The sequence below is a fragment of the Salvia miltiorrhiza genome, chromosome 2 (assembly GCF_028751815.1).
Source record: "Salvia miltiorrhiza cultivar Shanhuang (shh) chromosome 2, IMPLAD_Smil_shh, whole genome shotgun sequence".
Classification (NCBI taxonomy): Eukaryota; Viridiplantae; Streptophyta; class Magnoliopsida; order Lamiales; family Lamiaceae; genus Salvia; species Salvia miltiorrhiza.
Window position 1 is genome coordinate 57,502,398 of NC_080388.1, and position 18,021 is coordinate 57,520,418.

The following is an 18,021-nucleotide window of genomic DNA, read 5'->3' on the forward strand; positions in this document are numbered from 1 at the left end:
TAATTAAGAGGCGATTTGAAGAGTAGCCATACAAAATAGTGAAAATTAACAGTTGTCCATAAATATAGTTTCAATAAATTATAGTCAAATTAAGTGTTTTGGACTATATTGGCCCACATTTTCTCTGTTGTATGCACAAAAACACAGGCTCTCTCTTTCAATTACTTTCGCATTCCTTTTCTCTCCAAAACCCTAATTCGTCGTCACACCAAGTGTTAATAGTTTGATTTTAACAAATGTTGGGACGAATGGTACAAAGTACGAAATTTGGACGAATGGTTCGAATATGTCATTTTATTATGTTCGTTCCAACACTTGTTAAGAACAGTTAGGACGAATGGTGCGAAATGGAATATTCGTAACATTCATCCTTTGTGCTTGTGCGACAGAAAATTGAAATAACACGGAATAACACCAACTTGAAAAACAACACAAAATATAATTACAATTCTCACAAAAAAAAAAACGAAATCTCACAAGTGATTATCTGCCAGTACAGGGCCGACATGTGACTTTGACAAAATAACATCAAAAAATGGCTTATCCCCCGAGAGCGTGTCAACAAAGTCCATCAACTTTTGCAGAACTTGGTACAAATGGTACGAAATGACTACCATTCGTGCCGCCGCGCATATATGAGATGGATCCCTTCTATTCCAAGAATGGATGGTACCAGTGGATAAATTTGGAACATCCATTCCTCCAGCTGACACGACAGATATCGGTACGGATGGAACGACTTCATACGATTTTATTCCACATTTGCTTATATTTGGATTTGCATCACATAACTCTCGTATATCTGAAACCCCTTGATTTCACCCTTGATTTCATATTTCACGTGATTCAACAACAAAAAAATAAAAAATGAGGCTCGTCTGAGAGAGAGAGCATCTAGGTAGCACGCGAGAGAATTAGGGATTCGGCTGCAGGAGGATATTGACGTCTTCACTTCACAGTGGTGTCTGCGCTGTGGGAGAATTATGGTTTGAGAAAGAGAGTGGAAACTGAGAACAAAGAAAAGCGTTATCATGCTTGTTTTTTGTACATACAAGATAGAAAATCGGGGGTAGTTTATGTTCGCGGATAACTATTGATTTTCTCTATACTAAATGGATATTTCACACCATTAACAGTAGATTTAAGCGTATGTTGCATAGTCTAAGGTCATATCTACATTTTATCTATGTATAATTAAAGAGTATTGTTTTTATTTTCTTATTTTATTTTTGACTTGGGGGAGGGGGAGTGCGGTGGGGTTTGAACCCTAGACCTCACTGTTCGCAGATAGGAGTTCGCACCGTTTGGTGACCCCTTAGGGACATAGTATTGTTTTTATATATTTTAGTTAGTCGAGTATATCCCTTTATAATTCAATGTATGGGTATATAATATGATCTGTTATATTTATCTAGTAATTATATCTGTATATCCCTCTTATTTGTTTTAAAAAATTAAGGATAATTATTTAATATATATATATAATATTCAATTATAAATTCGTCGTGTTAAATCAGAGGTTACATCTTACCGTATTGGCGCACGTATAAACCTGCTAATATCACAAAAGCAATAATATTTTAAAACCCATGATTGAAGTATATTCTATGAAAGTAACCGTGAGTAGTTTATTGAAATATCTACAACAGCTCATTTTTATTCTTATTTCACATGGGATGAGCATGAGATAAGCACTTTCTACGCCAAAATAAAGAAATCAAATTATTTTATACTTAACCTCAGCAGAGAATATAAATGACAAGATACTGCCTCTAACATGAGTTATGATTTAAATACTTTTATTTTAGAAGGTAATTAAGATGTAGATGCAGTAGTTATTGATATGACATCTCCTAATTAGTGGAGTAATATTTGTATGATTGTATCTATTGAAGCCAAAAACTAATCTTACCGAAATAAATAATCTCACCAGCTACACTTTTGTGTCTGTTTTGGATTATCGTAAACTGATGTGAAGTATATTTTGGATTATATTTTCGCCATGGCATGATATATTGGACGGTACACTTTTGTGTCTGTTTCTCATTCAATCATATTCTAACATCTAGCACATTGTTCCAAAAAAAAAAAAAACTTACAAATAAAGTTTGTTATTTTGCAATCTATTTTCATCTTTTCAGCTCTACCATGAAACATATACTTCCTTCGTCCCATTACGAATGTCTCATTATTTTTGGATAAAATGATTAAGAAATATGTAGAAAGTAGATAAAGTAATTTGGTGAAAATTATTTAAATATTAGGTATAAAGAGAGAATATATTATAAAAAAATGAATGAGACATCTCACTATGAAAAGTGAGACCTTTGTAATGGAACAGAGGAAATATATATATATATATATATATATATATATATATATATATTTATTTATTTATTTATTTCGTCAGTTCTCTACCAACTAATGACATCTAAACGATGATTTAATGTCCCACAAAACAAATTGCTATATATTACGAATAAAAAGTGTTAATACATGGTACGTGTCGCACCAATTTATTATATCTTTATCATGCTTAGGGAAAAATGTAAAATTCTTTACAAAATTTTATTATAGTACACTCTAGTCTCAATAATTTCTAACAAAATATAGTTTCGTTAATTTAAGCCTCAATTTTTTATTTTAGTTTTGAAGCCGGCCTTCAATTTATTTAAATTAAGGATTAATTGGTTATATACATTCTAGTCAAATTTTGGTTTTTTCTATACACTATAAAATTGGTGATAAACTACACACACTTTAATATTTTTTGGAATTCACCTGAAATTTAAATTTTGATAAATCGAATGTGACCTAGTGCCAGATTTTTAATATGTGGCATGAACAACCACATTTGGCTACTTACTTGGAGAGGTTTTTTTTTTGAGGGGTAATTGGCTGTAAATTCATTACTATATATACAAATTCTGATTCTTCTCCTACATTATGAAATATGTGATAAAATACATACACTTTGATGCCTTCTGGAATTCATCCCAAATTAAATTTTGGCAAAATTGAACCCGACTTGTCACCGAATTTTTATTATTATACGTGGGAAATTTCTTAATTAGGGGAAGGGCGTCGTATTGAATTTCTTATGGGAATGACATCTTCCTTATACTCTTTGAACATTGCTCCAAAAAAATAATGGACCACCGTGACCATGACCACTCTTTGAACTTTTTCTTAGATTTTTTTTTTCTTTTTTCTTCTTTTTCTTTTACCAAAAATAGTCAGAAAATGGGAGGAATTCATGTGGCTTCGCAAGAAGGCTTACGATTTATGGTTGTTGTTTGAAATTTCTATTCTGTAAGTTGCACTGTGTAAAATGAGAAGAAAGTAAATGAAGAAATCGTTCCTAAGAAATTAATACAACATCGTTTCCCCTAAGAAATTTAATACAACGACGTAGAAAATCTTGCTCAGCAGGCAAATATGCACATTCATACTTCGTATTAAAAATTCAGTGCCATGTCCGATTCAATTTGACCAAAATTTAAATTTGAGGTAAATTCCACAAAGCATTAAAATGTGTATTTTATCACCAATTTCCTAGTGTATGGAAAAAATCGGAATTTGACTATAGTATATAGATTTACATCAATTAACCCTTCCAAATAAGAAATCAACTATGATTGTTCACGTTACGTATTAAAAATCTGGTGCCATGTTAGATTCGGTTAGACCGAAATTTAAATTCAATATAAATTTAAAAAATATATCATGTTTCTTTTATCGTCAATATCAATTTCATAATGCATGGGAAAATTTGAAATTAATTTGACTATGGTTGCAGCTAATTAACCCTTAAATTTAACTCAAATTAAATGAATACTAGAACAACATTTAAATTTTATTTTCATTGAAATCCTCCGCCGCATATATAAACCTTTCATCATTTCATTAACATCAATCATGTATGCATATTAATTTTGCGGGGTACATATATGTTATACTCAATACTTGATCATTTATGTGAGTAGTGAAAAATGAAATTAATTAACACAAGTATATTGTAGCATAAAATCTTATTGTTAAAAATCTAGCATATTGTTTTCTGGTAGTAAATATATCTGATATATTCTTACCTAAAGGAAAACCGCTATCATTCACGTGTACAATTAATATTGTTATCTTGTACGGTTGTTCATGATATAAAATTCCGATGCCTTTTGTCAGAAATCTTGTAATAGATCTCATGAACCTCACATGTCTAAAGATTATTGGATTCCTCTTTGCATTTATATTTGTACATGTTGTCGGAGAGTTGCCGTCTACATATAACAAATTCATAGTAAATGCTTAACAATTGTTTGTTTGAATTATGGTTTTGAAAATTTGTGATAATAAACTTTGTTGGGTTTGTTTATGAAATTTTGGGGTAATTATAATTTATGATCTCAACTCTAGTTCTTGTTAGATTTATAATTTTAATTTTGATTTATTTTTGCAACTTGATTTAATTATGACCCTCGTTAAACAAAAGTGTTATATAATACTCCTAAATAACCACTTTGCTTAATAAAAAGTTAATACTATTAACCATGAAAATAAAAACATATTAATTATAATAAATTTTTAGGTAAATAGACTACTTTACCCTTAATTAAATTATACTAATAAAAATAAAATTTAAAATTGGAAAAAATATAAAAGAACCCCTCCCACCCGGCCACCCCCACCCACGACTGCCCCAATAATATGACCCCCCTCCCCAAAAAAAAACACCCCCCACCCACGACTGTAATCAACTTTTATTTAAGTAAAATAGTTATTTTAATATTTGCTTCAAAAAAAAAAAAAATTGGGGTCCAAGATTTTATTAGAATTATTTGTATAACATGCATGTTTCTCAAACTAAGATCATGTCAAAAGAATGAAGTTGTGATATAAGAAATGTACTATGTTTTACTAGCCTTGTCAAATTTATGATGCCGGCATTTCTAGCAGAACATAATTAAACAATTTTATAAAGTTCGGGCTATTTTAAAAATACATAGAAGTTGAGATCATAAATCAAGCAAAGAGTAAAGTTTGGATCATAAACTAAATTATAAACCCTGAAATTTTAATTGAATATTTAGTTCCATTGTATAGTATTAATGAAATTCATCACATGACAAGTCCTTTGATATTTTTTACCTTAAATTAATCTCATCTGTTTATGTATCCACGAGAAACGTAACAATTTGATATTAGGTATTTCTAGAGTCAAGTTACCGACTACTATTTTTGTAAAATTAATCTTCGAAAATACTAGTATATCGTTATTTTAATATCAAACAAAACCTACTTATATTTCTATTAAGAAAATATGTATATTGATTATATTATTGATAATATAATACTTTATGTCAGCTCCTCAATGGTAACAATAACATGAAACGCCGATTTGTTTATTAGTTTCAGCTATTCATGTTAGCTCTAAAAAAATTATATATTTGTATATAATAATATCGATCGTATATACATATTGAGCATTGATAAATTAAATCAAATGAAATATGTAGAATGTGTATTGTAGGTGATCTAGTATGGAGGTCCCCTACCCTTACAAGAAAGAGATTCGTAACAGAAATGCAACATGTGAAGCTCAACACCAAATTGAAAAATAGATTGAAAAATAGAACTGTCATTTCCATGCATTAAAAACAGCTTTTAACCAAGTTGCAAATTTGTGGACCTTCAAACTTTTAATTCAAATAAAAAAGACTTTTAATTCAAAGATCTGTTTTTTTTTTCCTTTCTTTCTAAAGATTTATTGTTTATGGACCACTCGATCTTTTGGAATCTCGGCATTTGTCTTCCATCAATTTCTAAGGAAACCTAGTAATCAATTTTTCTAAAAGAAAAATGTAAAAGAAGAAAGATCTCTCTTAATTAATCAATATCATATTTTCTTGTGTATGCTATGGCTCATTTGGTACACGGTATGAGATAATGTGTGATATGTTTGACTGGAATGTCATGTCTTTTACTATATGTCATATTAATATCATGTTTGATAGAATTCATTAAAATATCTGTAAAATATAATGTTGTTTAGTATGATGTATTAATATTATATATAGTTAATACTAATTATAATTAAGATTTATATTATGTATACCATCTCCGTAGCTGGTATATATACAGACTCTCTCAAATCAATATAGTATTTTTGAACTTTTAATTTATAAAGACATGCAATATGTTTCGTATTACTTCTTGTCGAACATATCTCATAGGTATATACTCACTTAAAAGCTCAAGATAGACATGTATAATATAATAGATTAGATACAATTTTAACTCATTAAACCTTTTGAAATTTGTCTATTATGTATGATAAAAAAAAAAAGGGTTAAGATACAGATACCCCCCTAATCATGACCCCCTAGAGCGTATACCCTCTCATTCTCCAACTTGGTACAGATTGCCCCCAAACTCGACGGAAAGTATACATTTAAGTCCAGGAGTTAGACGGACGTCTAACGCCATCAAGAAAATAATTTTTTTTTTCGCCGCTGCAATTCCGGGTTTGGGATCTCCGCCGCCGCGTCGCCCCCTTCTGAACTCCGACGAGGGGTCGCTATCTCCATCTCAATCCCATCTTCATTTCTTCTCTCTCGAAATCTACCGAAGAAACGAAGATAAGCCTCAAATCTGGACTCGAATGGAGCCCAGTTTTCCAAAATTTGGGATCGCCGCTGCAACTCCCGGCCATCTCAGTTGCCGCCGGCGTCGCCTCGAGGAATCTGGTATAGTCAGTCGTCATTCGTCCTCCTTTCTTTCTCTCTGGACCTAGCGCCACCGATTAAAAATGATAGTGTCTCCGTTCTTCATACGATTTCCGGCGAAGCTTATAGGTGTAGCTCCCTCCTTTATTCTCACGGCTGCTGCGTTTCTCCAGCGAGCGGAGAAAGGTCCGTCATTGCTACTTTCTCCTGGTCGACGGCTCGACGCAGTCGTACGTGCTGCTGCTGGATTCAGGGATGGTTACGCCGCTGCCGCCGTTGAGGACCTTCTCCGGCGAACGGTCAGCCCCCTAAACATGCTCCACTTCCGGGCCCAGCATTAAATTAAAAAAAAAATATTATTTTCTTGACGGCGTTAGACGTCCATCTAACGCCTGGACTTAAATGTATACTTTCTGTCGAGTTTGGGGGGCAATCTGTACCAAGTTGGAGAATGGGGTATACGCTCTAGGGGGTCATGTTTAGGGGGTATCTGTACCTTAACCCTAAAAAAAAATTTATTTACAAAATCTTCTACGAATCAAATTATATAAATATTAGTATTTATATATATGATAAAAAATATTAATAAAGATGTCACATCAATTGGTTTTCCGGCCAACAAATGTTTTCATACATACTCAATTGGGAGTATTTATTTTAATTCTTCTATTTTGATTTTTTAAAAAAATATTCAAACAACACCAAAACTCTGTCTCTATGTGTGTGTGTGTGTGTGAGAGAGAGAGAGAGATAATAGTTTTGATCACGTTTTGTAAAGAAATAAAACTGCTCAAAGTTGACGAGATATAACATGTTCGGGACAGCCCAAGATTTTGCCAGCCATTATTTCATTACAAATAGCGGAAAAAAGTAAGAAAAGAAACATAGACACAACTTTTTGTTTGGATAAGAAACTTATTGGGTAAGCAAAAATATATATGGGATTACTGTTCTTCAATATATTAGTAGTTAATTAGCATCCAGTATCAATTTAAATAATATGATTATCAACTGAACATTGATCATTAGAACCCATGTAAACACCATGCAAAAAATAAATAAAATGTCAGCATCTAATATAATTTGAATTCAACGACTCTAATTGGAATGGTATCTCATTCCCCCCTATAGTGACTCAACTAATAATTGGAAGAAGTGTCTTACCAATTTTATTGCATTTTGTTATCAAACTTAAAATTCGATTTGCATATATTAAGTATACGTAACTTAGCACAATGACCCATTAGGACTTTGCATGTATTTTGATGAATTAATACACCGTACAAGTGTACAACTAGTGCTTTTAAACTTGAATTAGACACCGAATAGGTCAATAAACATGATTATATATTTGTTCGATAGATTGAATTGTTTTAATAAAAATAAATAACAAGTAAGTGTATTAGTTTTTTACTAGTTTCATATAATATCAATAATAATAAGACAAAATATTGTATAGGCTTGCATGTGAGTGTTCTACTAATGTGTACATTAACATTTAAAAAAAGTCTTATTTAATTTGCTCTTAACAATTACTACAAGTTATTTAACTGCGGTTTTTATAAGTTTTAGTTATAATTGTTTAGAGGTTTAGACAAAATAGTCTTATTTGATCTACTTGGATTGTACATAACTTTTGACTTAGGAGCGTATAGTCTAATTGAAATTTTTATTTTAAAGAAAACAATTAATTAAGCTGTCCTAGCTAGAAGTTTGAAACTAGTTTTCCACAAATAATAACTGGTTATTGATTAAGATCCATTAATTAGGTGAACATTTTTTAAAAGTTTAAATTAATCAATTATCGGATAATTTTGTTACCGATCACGAGATATTAGATAATAATTGTTAGTCTGTTCCATAATTTTCTCTCACACTATATCCATTATTAATTTTATTATTTTAATATTGTTTTTTAGCCGGGGCGGATAAATTCAGTGTGTTTGTTATAGGGAATAGATTTGTTAGGCAAAACAATATCAAGTATTAAGCTATTTTTTTCATAAATCGAGATATTATGAAAAATAATGCAATAAAGTCCAGGATGGAAGTAAAATCTGAAATTTCTACATAATTATCTTATTTTCTATATAAAAAATAATTATACATGAGCGCTTGATGAGCCGTGCCGCACCATAAAAGTGTATAAGATTGGAATAGTTAATTATAATTAACCCTTTAAAAATGAAATTTACATGTTTTTTATTATCGCACATTTTCCATCTCATTAATATGTGTATAATTCAACCAACTACAAAAATATTATGTGTAACTCAATACATATAATACCACATTTAAGTCAAAATTTTCTTGCACAAATTCCATTTCCATGTATAAGCTGGCAAACACTAATCTACATTCGAAATTAAACTACATAGGAATTGGTTTATCAATAATTTAAAATTGAATTTTTATATACCTATTAAAACTGAATTCCCAAATTCTTATAAACTAAACATTCTAGATCTAGACCTCACGGTCCACACGTGCATCATGCATATCGCAAAGACATAGTATATGGTATTTTTCGTTTTACTCATATTAAGAATAAATACAATAATACATCATATGCTGTTAAAATGTCCAAATACATATGAATAATGTCTAAGGAGACGTAATCATTTTTGTGTGAATTAAATCCATCAAAAGCAAATAAAATAAAGGGGAAAGAAATCAAAAGTAGTTGATATATAGTACGTAAAGCATCATATATATATATATATATATATATATATATATATATGAGTGCATCTCAATGAGATCCTTATTTTTCGTGAGACACTGAGACCTTTATTTTTTAATGAATAAGACATATATACTGATGAGCAAGACAATATATACTGATGAATAACGACACTTAAAAAATTGGTAATGAATAAGACATATACTGATGAACAATGTAATATATACAGTATATACTGCAATATATACTGATGAATAACGAAATTTAAAATATTGCACTTCCTCTAGGATTTGAACCCTGAGAAAAAAATTGGCATCTAGCTATAATATCAGTTATAGGATTGATAAAATAAAGATACAAGATTATATTTAAGATCTCACTAAAAATAGGAAGTCTCGTTGGAGCGCTCTCGCGTGTGAGTGTGTGTGAGATTCTTGTAGAAATAGTTTGCCGTGTAATATTGCATTTAATGGCAGGAAAAACCAGCCGATAAGTCTGATCAGTATAATCAAACACAATAATTAGACTGATGCAAAGGCGCATAAAAATAATTAGAAATAAAATTTAGAAAAGTGTCTTAATAAATATGATTAATTTACATAGTGACAGTGATGGTGCACTGAACGAGAGTAGCAAACTCTAAAAAATTAAATGAGTCTTCCTTGGCGATTCCGAAAGGTTATGTTGACTGATCAATTAAGGGTTTTTGACTGTCTGTCTAGCTTACTTCTAGAATCTTCTCACTTTTAAGCAGAAGACGTCTTCACATATACTATTATATATATATTCTATTAATTTGATTTTGTAAAAATGTAAAGGACAAATTGTTTAATAGAAAAAACTTTCTAAAGTATTCTTCGCAAAACTTCCTATCCATTACATGTTTCTATTCGGTATCCGTTACATTTTGGGTGGTTTAAAAGTTTAGATATAAGTATTTCAAAAAAAACAAAAGTTTATATAAATGTGTATGTGGTGTGGTATTAATATCTCAAATATCTCGCATTCCAATCCATGTGAATTATACATATCATAAAAAAAAAGTTTAAAATAAATATAGTATTGTATCGGTATAAATATTAAAAAAAAAAATACAACACCTACGGGGTGAGGGGTTAGGCAGACCCTCAACCTATAGATAAATCATCAACCAGTGTCCCATACAAAATATTGTCCAAAATGACAACGCAGCAACAAAGAGAAATAGAAAGCAGACCGGACAAAAACATAAAGAGACGTAACCCAAAAATGGCTACATCCACAAGACAAAGGAAACGAAATCAGAAAGAAAACAAGCCAAAGCAAACTAATTATCAACATGAAAACTGAATCTAAAATTAAGATAGCCAAGCTGATCCATTCTTACCAGAGCAAGAAACTACCGAGGAGCAGAAGAGCAATCAAAAGTTGTCAACGTTTGAACCTGATGCCCTATCCTCACCATAAAATCTGCAGGTCGGTTTCCCTCGCAAGGAATGTGAGTGAAACGGACTCGCCGAAGCTAAGTAAGCAGTCAGATCCAATCAGCAGTATGACAAATACTAGGGTGACTGTGACGCCCAGCAGACATGAGCAGAGCAACACGATCGCCGCCACATCCATCTCAACCCAGATATGAGTAGAAAAGGTGATAGCCAACCTAATACCCTCGAACATGGCAACTAACTCAACATCAAAACTGGAAGTAACATCACAAGGGGTGCAGAAGGCAATAATGAGGACTCCAGTATGATCACGAACTACTCCACCACCTGCACCACGTTGTGTGTGCGAATCGAATGAACCATCAGTGTTCAGCTTCACCCAAGGAGACTACGGAGGGAGCCAGCGAACCAAAGTTGACCGAAGGGTCAGCCTCACGGGGGGAGCATGGGGCATGAAATCCACCGGTGGGGCACAACCTTGCCAATGAGAGACTGTGAGTTTTCCCGCCGCAACGAGCAGCCGAAGATGCCAAACAACCTGTCAAATCACATGAGAAACACATAAAGAAGTAGCCTTGTGCTTATGGCTATTATTTTTCGTCCAAAGAAACCACATAACCAAAGAAGGAACCAAAAAAGAAATGAGTCTCTTGTCCTTCCTAGGAAAAGCGCGCCGCCAGTGACCTAGTCTACGTGCAATATCAGTGCTCGTGTGATAAGATGTGTGCACAACAGGAAACAAAGAGTCAAAATGAGCCCACACAATCAAAGCAATCTCACTCTACAGGAAAACATGCAGACGCGACTCAGACTGGGGAGACACACAACAAAGGCATATGGATGCAAGGGAAATACTTTGCCACTGGAGATGCGAATCAATAGGAAGATGACCAAAATGCAGACGCCACAGGAACACAGAGATAAATGGAGTAAGACAATCACTCTAGATGTCAGAAAACAAAGTCTGCCTGGGCAGCCGTCTCCGGACAAGATCCCAAGCAGAGGAGGTAGAGAACTCACTGTGGCTGGTCAGATCCCATCGCATCACATATTTAGTCTCCATCACAATCGGCGTCCGGCTCAAGACATCAATCAAGTCAACAGGAATATCATGCAAGACACATAACTCATACAAACGAAGCTTTTCCCAAGCAAAGTCATGTCAAAAATCACAAACACGGGGAAATGTGTGATCATTTTCGGGATAACTATATGATTTAATTAATAAATGTTGATGTATACATTAGTTAGATATGTATTAAATTATTATAGATTAATATGGATAAAATATGTATGTGTATATTAATAACATTTTTATATGAATTATTGAATCGGCACAAAAAAAAATGATTCATGGTCCCATAAGTAATAAAGTTATTTTACTTCAAATTGATCTTCATATCATCTTTGTTACTCTATTTTCACATTCAAACATTCTGATTGAAGTCCATTAATTCTTAATTAGAATGTATTAATCTTTCATTAAAATTTGTAATCATTTTACTATAATTTAATAAGGATGGTCCTACTGTTTTGTCGTGCACACTTATTCCCTTCTCATCTCTTGTATGCAGACGATGTCCTGCTGTTTTGTCAAGCGACAATTTCTAGTTGTAAAATGATAGACTCGATTCTGAAGATTTATGCTTCAGTTTCTGGGCAGCATTGCAACAAAGAAAAATCTACTATCTATTTTGGAAAGGGTGTCATTACAGCCATAGAGCGCAGAGCTAATCGTATCCTTGGGGTTTCCACGGCTTCTATCCCCTTTGTTTATCTTGCCGTGCCGATCTTTACTGGTCGTGCTTATTCTAGTAAGCTTATCAAGATTAAGGACAACATTTTATCGCACTTCCCCCGCTGGCATGGTACTCATATCTCTATGGCGGGACGCATTTGTCTGGTTTCTTCGGTTATTCACAGCGCCATTGTGTATAGTATGTTGGTTTATAAGTGGCCGATGAAATTGCTTCGGGATCTTGATAGGGCTTGCGGGGCGTTTATATGGACTGGTAACATTAATTCCTCGCCTTCTTGCTCCGTGAATTGGAATCGGGTTTGCGCTCCAAAAGTTCAGGGTGGGCTTGGGGTCAAGTCGTTTGTAGATATTAATAGCAGTTTCATGTTTCGACTTGGCTGGTGCGTTATTAGAGGAGAGTCGTTGGGGTATAAAGTTTTCAAAAATCACTACCTTAATGACTGTTTTCGAATTGATTCTAAATGGTCTTCTTAATCTGTTTGGTTGGGGGTCAAAGACGCCATTGCTTCTATTATTTTAGATTCTTTTTGCATTATTGGTAAAGGAGACTAGATTTATTTTTGGTTGGATAACGGGCTCGGTTTTCGCTTGGTTGACCGACTTAATATCCCCCTTTACTCATAAGATTTCGGACTTCTTCTTCGATAACATGTGTCATTTCACGGAGGATTTCTTGGCTATTTTCCCAAACATTGCCTTTGCAATTATTTCTCTGCCTATTTCTGAGGATACGGACGACCGGCTTTGGACTCACTCACGCTTCGAGGAGGTTTCGACGGCTCTCACCTATGACTTCCTCAAACCCAATTTTCCTATTGTCAATTAAGGCTCCTAGTTGTGGGTGAAGTTTGTTCCTTTTAGAAGATCAATTACTCGTTGGCGCATCATCATGAAGACGCTGCCCACCTTTGATTATCTCACTTCTATTAGTATTCTCAGACCTAGCCGTTGCATCCTTTGCTGCAATACTGAGGAATCAATCGACCATATTTTTTGGGATTGCTATTTTTTTAAAAGAGGACTGGTCCCATTTCTTTTCGTGGTTTGCAGTGGATTGGCCGTGGATTCATGATGTTGGAAGTCTCTTTCTTTTCGCTATGAATTTTTGGAAAGTACCCAGGTGAATAATTTATGGAAGGCCGGATTTCTCACTCTCATTTGGGGGCTATGGACTTCTTCTTAAGCTTACTTTCAAGGAGGTCTCTGATAATTTCCGTATGGGACACATGTCTAACTTGGTGAAAGAGTTGCTTATTCTCCGCAATCTTGGCGTCGCAGGCTGTCCGAGACCTGTCCCGACGTTCATTCCTATTGTTTGGCAACTTCCACCTCCCTCATGGATTAAATTCAATGTGGATGGTTCTATCAGAAGCGATCCGAGGGTTATTCACGCGGGAGGAGTTGCCCGTAATGCTTTTAATGAAGTCCTTTTTCTGTTTTCACTTATCTGCCAGGAAAGGTTTCGCTTTTGAAGCTGAGATTCTCTCTATTATCATTTCCATGGAGAGAGCTTTAGCTATTGGCTGGCAAAATGTATGGTTTGAATCGGATTCGACGTTCGTGGTGACGTTGCTCTCTTCCAAATCGACTGCCGTTCCTTGGCACTTCCGCGGTCGATGACACAACGCTCTTGCCTGGATTTCCGACATTAACTTTAGGGTCTCTCATGTCTATAGGGAAGGGAATCGTGTGGCTGATTTTTTGGCGTCGAAACTACCCTATGAAGGCGTTTGGATGGATTCCATTCCGGAGATTGTTCGTTTGGTTATTGATGACATTTACGGCCCGCCGGTTATGCGCAAGATGTCTTAAGTGGTTGGAGAGGTTTTTTGGCTAGTTTGTCATTCACTTGGGTTCGCTTTTTGATTTGAGCTTTTCATCAAACAACTAGTGTCTTATTTGTTGGGCATTTTGTTTTGGGTCTGGTGGTCTGGCTGGTTGTTTGGAGTTTGAGATAGGACGTCTCTGGGACCTTTTTTTAGTTACCGGGTGCGCTCGGGGCTGGGGTCTTGGTGGTCGGGTCCTGATGGTTGCTCCGCGGCAGCATGTTCTTCGCGCTGCCGGCGTTGAGTTTTCTTGGTCTTTTAGCTGCGATTCTTTGATCCCTTGTCGTTTCTGTGAGTGGTATTCGTGTCTTTGGTCGTCCATGGAGAGTTTGTGTATGTTTTATTTGAACTTTCGTCTTTCAGTTGGCGTCTTCGGCTGGGGCGTAGAGGTGGGTTTGGCTGGGTTTCTTGCTCGGCCTCTTCAAGCTATCAGCAAGGTGTTTTCTTTGGCTTTCTCGGCCTTGACTTGGTCTTCTTTAGTTGCTTGGTTTGGTTTTTTTGACGGCTTGAGCCGGGACTATCTTAGGGCGATGGTGAGGCCGGAGTTCTTGAGATGGTCCCCTCCGCTCTTCCGTCGGTTTTCTCTTGTTTTTTTGGTGTTTTTGAGTACTCTTTTTCCTCGGCTTTTCGCTGAGGTTTTAATGAGGTTCAATCCTTAGTTTGCTCGTTGTGTTTTCAATGGTTTTCGTCTTTTGCTTTTCGTTTATTCTTTTTAATAAAATTGCAATTTCATCATGGTCTACCGCGCATCTAAATGTACAAGAGCGAACCTTCTTTTACGCCAAGGAATAGATGAATAGGCAAAGATAAATACATACTCTAATTAAAGTGGACACATTAGAACATGTGGAAGATGATTAGTTGACATACAATATTTTATGAAATTAAGGATCACAAATGTCTGGCATTTACTTACAAGAAATCAACCAGATTGTGTGGATCAAATAGTTTGGTAATTAAGTACAAGATTAAGCATTACCAATATTCATAAACAAACCAGAGAATTATGAAGTTATATAGTAAAATCTTGGTCTAATATTTGAGGTCAAATTAAAGAATTGGAACAAAATATCACCATACCCAGGAGCAGAACTTTGTTGATCCTATGAAGAGGAAAATTACTATCGGACAAAATATCACCATACCTAAGAGCTTCTATCTTATTGATCAAGCTCGACTCGTCACTCATTTACCGAGTTTGAGCTCGATTTGAGTTCGTCTCATGTGATACTCCATAATGTCGAATTCGAGCTTGCGCTCGAGCATGTCTAGTTAGTTGTTCGTATACATGAAGTTCGACCCCGAATTCGTTAAAAATTTAGGAAAAAGTTCTCAATTAATATGGTATTCGACCTCGAGCTCGATTCGTTTAAGGCTCGTGCACTAACTCGATTGAAGATTCGTGAACAAACTCGCAAATATGTTCATGAACAATCGAATGATCCGAACATGTTCACGAGCTCAACGAGCCGAGTGCTCTCAGGCTCGAGCTCCATCTCGGCTCGTTTATTATTGAATTGAGTTCCGAACGAGCTTTTTCCAAGCGGAACCTCCAATAGCTTTCGAGGAGCTTTGTTCATTTATAGTCCTACCTGAAGTTGCTTTCTGAAATCCTACGTGTCTAAATCCGTTGATTGCTAAAACGACATTAGTTTGCAAAGATAGTAAAATGAGTGAGATAACATCATTTCAACACTAAGTTTGATCTGAAAATGGATGAGATATTAAAATAAAAAAAATAATTAAGTAATTTTAATAAAATTTTAAAGTTAATGCGCAAAATAAAAATTGTTTGAATATCTAATCATTTATATGCAATTAATTAACTCTATATTAAAGTGTAATTATTATTTTCAAATTTCAATATTTTGCCAACATTTAATTTTAATGAGCGGTACAAAATATGTGTAACATAATGCTACTATTGAACATAGAACTTAAGTCTTACACTAATAAAACAAAATAGAGTAAAACATCCGACGCAAAGATATTATGTGCAAGAAGCACTTTTCTTCCGTCCTAGTTTAGTTTAGTTTAATTTAGTTTTGTGTTTTGTGCTTTGTGTTGGTTTTTTTTTTTAATTAAAGAAATTCTAGTATTCTTTTCTAGAAAGTACTTCCATGACGATAATACCCTCAACTTTTCTAATAATTCCAGTATCCCCTCCATCACCCTATCTAGGTTCTTTACCAATAAAAAATTGCCATCTAGCACTTACAAATGATAAAAATGACATAACCCTGAGATATTTCAAGCGCCCCAGAATTTAGCTCGAAACATAGGTTGACAGTCAATTCGATTCAAAAGAGCGAATGGAATCATCTGCCTAGTGTGTACCACCATGTACCATTCTTAATCTTTTTATAATTTTTAATTATTTGTTATTTAATTTTAATTTATTATACTAATATAATATAAGAATAATTAACAACGGTTCACTCATCCAATTAGGGTTTATAATTATTTTTTTATATTTATTTGAATTAATAATAGATTATTTGGGTTCATTAATTCAAACTTAGGATATATAATTTTTTAAATTCTAATTTTTAGTGATAAATATTAATTAGACTTCATAATATAATATTTTTTTTATGAAAAACACTTTTGAAATAAAGAAATTAAGAGTGGTACACGATGGTACACACTACATTCTGGGACAGAGGATCCCATCTGCAAAAGAAGTTATCAACTTATGTGGTCTAAAAAATTTAACAAACAATCTAAACTAAGGTTCAAATAAATAAATAAAGGGTTAAAGTACATATTCACCCCTGAAGTCGACACTCCTAGAGCATTAGGCTCCCCAGACTCGGTCGTGGCGCGTTGACCTCCCTGAACTCTCGGAAAAAGGGTGCAAATACACCCATGAACTCTCGGAAAAAGGATGCAAATAAACCCCTCCGTTAAATAACGGAGGGGTGTATTTGCACCCTTTTTCCGAGAGTTCAGGGAGGTCAACGCGCCACGACCGAGTCTGGGGAGCCCAATGCTCTAGGGGTGTCGACTTCAGGGGTGAATATGTACTTTAACCCATAAATAAATAATTCCTCAACCCTCGAAAATTAGAGTTGTATTAGTACTATTTTTATCTATTCTTGAAAACTACTCTTTATATATTCTAAAAAAAACTACTCTTTATATATTAAAATCATTTATCCTTAATGTTTACAAAAACAACCCCTAAATTTTGAATTCTGATGGGCCTAATCCTACTAACTCAATAATATCTTGTCTTTTGTGTGACTTTTTCTACACTTAAAACATTCTCTCTTCGTTACTTAAAATTGTGACCTTATTATTATATCGGTACGTCCCAAAAAATTGTGACATTTCCTTATTTTGAAATGATCCCACAAACTTTCTCTTTCATTATTTACAAAAAGTTGTAGGACTCAATATTCATTCAAACACAATTACCACACATTTTCTTAAAACTCGTGTCATTTACATTGAGTTACAATTTTTAGAGATAAAAGAAGTATTCTCCAACTATTTTATTAAAACTCGTTCCCTTCTATACTGCAATTTTAGTGAACGGATTGAGTTCTTTTTATAAATTTTTAATTATTTTTTCTAACCAAATTCAATATATTTGGTGTACTCA